Below are 2,534 nucleotides of genomic sequence, written 5' to 3' on the forward strand. Positions count from 1 at the left end.
ATACTAAGACTATACTAACGAATAATTTAAAAATTAAGAAAATGTTACCATCTCAAAAAAAAAAAAAATCATGCAAGCTATCAATTGTGAATTCCAGATACAAAAACCTGTCAGTTTCAAAGAAAATTATAATTTTTCTAATACCAATAATTCACTTTATTTGTTTACACGTTAGCATCTATATTTCATGCAAAAGGCGTAAACGACAAAAACCGATGCCTATTTGTGTAAAAAGCAATTCAAAAACTTTTTTCATTTAAAAGAACGTATAAAAGTTTCCTCCACATAATGTAATAAATCGTTTGTCAAAGAATACAAATGACTATTCTACGACATGAATTCTCTTCATAAAAGTGACTGTCTAAATTACCTTCAGAAGAGTTACTGGGACACATCCACTAAATTAATTCTTATAGATTCTTTATCAATCTAAAATGATAACAGTTGCATATATGTGTTTTGTACGTGACACGGAGAGAGGAAAATCCTTTTTTATTAAGTGTGGCTTCTCTACATACGCTTGACTTTATACTGTATATGAAATGGTGTATGAGCAAATTTATGCAATCCAAGACTGTTTAATTTACAAACGGAATCGAAGATATCTTGAATAACTATACGAGCGTCATCATAACTTCCTGTAATAAATAAATAAAAAAACAGTAGTATATCACAGACAAGTTACAATAACATCAACAAAAATTCGCTGTTGAGAACTCTTCCATGTAGTGTAAAACTTGAAAATTCTTCCTCTGTCTACAAGACCCTGAAGACACTTGTGAGAAAAGACTAACGTAGATGTGCATTTCTTTTCAGTCAAGAATACAGCTTGAGACGAGTACAAAAAATATTTAGTCGACTACAAAACGATTTTGCATACGTGTTAAAATTTTCATTTTTCTTATAGTGATATAAGTGGCACTTGGGGACTTTCTTTTCCTCTCCTTTTCCAATTGGAATCTTAATCTCTTCACCACAGAAGGTTTATAGGTTTAAAGGCCGCTCATGAATGGCAGAGGGATGGAGCAGAGACATTGCCCTATCAAGCAGGACAATGCCCTAGAGCAGTGGTTCCCAACCTTTTAAACATGGCGACCCATTTTAGAACAAGCAATCAGGAAGCGACCCCAATCCTTAAAATATCTTATATACACATTATTTTTTTTTTGTACTATAAACTGCCATATATTGCGATTATTGAATTATCTATTCGTGAAGTAACTATATATTCCGTAAATTCATGATTAATTTCAAATTTATTCATTAAAAAGTTCAACGCCGCTACAAAAATTAATTAATTGTCAATCAATTCAAAATTGTTAGAACACAAATTTCTAACGTTATGTAAAGCAGTGTTTATGAACTGACCTTAATGAGACAGCTGGTATTGCAGTTTTTAGCTAGCAATTCTATCCTGGGCTCCGTTGTCATCCTCGATATTTAATTGATTTCGGCATTTGTTTTTAAGGATGAGAAGTTGGGAGAAGGCTGCTTCACATAACTAAGTTGCTGGGAACGGCAATAAATTCCTTATTGCGATTTCTGATATTACTTGGAATGTTTGGAGAGTTTTTGCCCAAAATTCTTGTAGTTGCAGTTCACCACACCAGGATTTAGCTTCAAAATTGTTTTTCAAGTCTATGAACTCTACTTTTGCTGCTTCAGGGACCTCAGATACACTGGCATTAAAAGGGTTGATTGTAAGGGAGGAAGATTTGTAAAATTCATCATGAAAATAACTTCTTATTTGAACGGTAAGATTTTCCAAAAGCTCTTGTATCAAGCCATATAAGTCGTCGATTTCATTTGCCGCTTCTTCAACAAATTGGGCAAGTGTTGGGAACATGTATAATTCTTTTAGTTAATCCAGAGTTCCAATTTCATTTTAAAAGACGATATCTTTTCAGACAAAGATATAATCGTACTTTCCTTACCCTATAATCCTGTATTAATACTATTAAATATCTCGGAAATGTCAACCAGGTATGCCAATTTGCACAATGTAAATTCATCCGTAAACAATGATTCATATTCACTTGCATTTTGAGAAGCGAGAAATATTTGCAGCTCTCCTCTCAAATAAAAAAATCTTTTCAGCGCCTTTCCTTTCGAGAGCCACCTGTGTGAAACAGTAGTGCTTCATGCGTTGAATTCTCATCTCCATATAAAACTTTTAAGAGCCGTGTTGCAAGTGGCCTTGATTTAACGACATTTACTGCTTTAATCACTTGGTTAAGCACTTCTTTGAATGGTTCAGGTAATGTCTTGGTAGCTAATACTTGATGAACCATGCAGTGAGTACCAATTACTTCTGGAGTCACTTTTTTAACTACGATTGAAGTCAGACTTACAGCCGAGCATCGTAGGGGCCCAGTCAATACAAACTCCACACAATTTCTCCCATTCGATCGAACGTTCTTTCAAGAAATCATCAATTAAATAAAAAAATATCAGCAGCAGTAGTTGAAGTTTGCAGAGGCTTATAAAACAAGAAATCTTTAATTTTTTTCATTTTTATAATACCGAACATACAC

Source organism: Palaemon carinicauda, chromosome 14 (assembly GCF_036898095.1).
Source record: "Palaemon carinicauda isolate YSFRI2023 chromosome 14, ASM3689809v2, whole genome shotgun sequence".
NCBI lineage: Eukaryota > Metazoa > Arthropoda > Malacostraca > Decapoda > Palaemonidae > Palaemon > Palaemon carinicauda.